This window comes from Hydra viridissima, unplaced genomic scaffold (assembly GCF_058129835.1).
Source record: "Hydra viridissima isolate aposymbiotic clone 2 unplaced genomic scaffold, HvirCarnegie_v1 scaffold_6, whole genome shotgun sequence".
Lineage (NCBI taxonomy): Eukaryota > Metazoa > Cnidaria > Hydrozoa > Anthoathecata > Hydridae > Hydra > Hydra viridissima.
In genome coordinates this window covers 12,388,935-12,389,516 of record NW_028324305.1, presented here as the reverse complement: position 1 = coordinate 12,389,516, position 582 = coordinate 12,388,935, and the positions used below count along the sequence as shown (strand labels likewise).

General features: G+C 27.7%; 1 non-coding gene across 1 annotated transcript; it reads right to left on the bottom strand.

Annotated features, from left to right (window-relative positions):
* Positions 1-253: 253 nt before the first annotated feature.
* On the bottom strand, positions 254-335 carry Trnas-aga (transfer RNA serine (anticodon AGA)). The gene has a single exon. It is a non-coding gene; the product is annotated as a tRNA-Ser (tRNA).
* Between the last annotated feature and the right edge of the window lie 247 nt (positions 336-582).

The window sequence follows — 582 nt, the reverse complement described above, 5'->3', positions numbered from 1 at the left end:
AGCATATATCTAGCCGCTTTACATTTTTTTTTTTTATGAATGTATTTTTAAAAAATGGGTCACGAAAAGATTTTGGACTATAAATTGTGCACAATAGTAATAATCAAAAGGATTTGATTTAGTAATTTTTTTCCACTTAAATTTTTTTTATTACTTTCGTTATAATCGACTTTATATTAAATCTACAGAAGTTTTAATGAGAGTATTTCAATCTAATTTTTATTTTTTTTTTTTACAAAAAGTACTAAAAGTGCGCTATGAGTAGGATTCGAACCTACGCGGGAAGATCCCATTTGATTTCTAGTCAAACGCCTTAACCACTCGGCCATCACAGCTAAAATAATTGATAAAATAATTTAGAGACATAAAACTTATATAAATAAAGTAATATTTAGCTGTTATATAATTGAAAATACCCATCAATCCAATAAGATCAGTAAAAAAAGTAATAAATACCAAAGATAGTTTGATGGGCCCTACAAAAGATTGGTTGATGTACAAAAAAAATAATCTCATTTTTGTTTTTTTGTTTATTTTCTCTTTGCCCTTCTGTTCTTTGCCCTCCAGTTCTTTCCAGAGGGG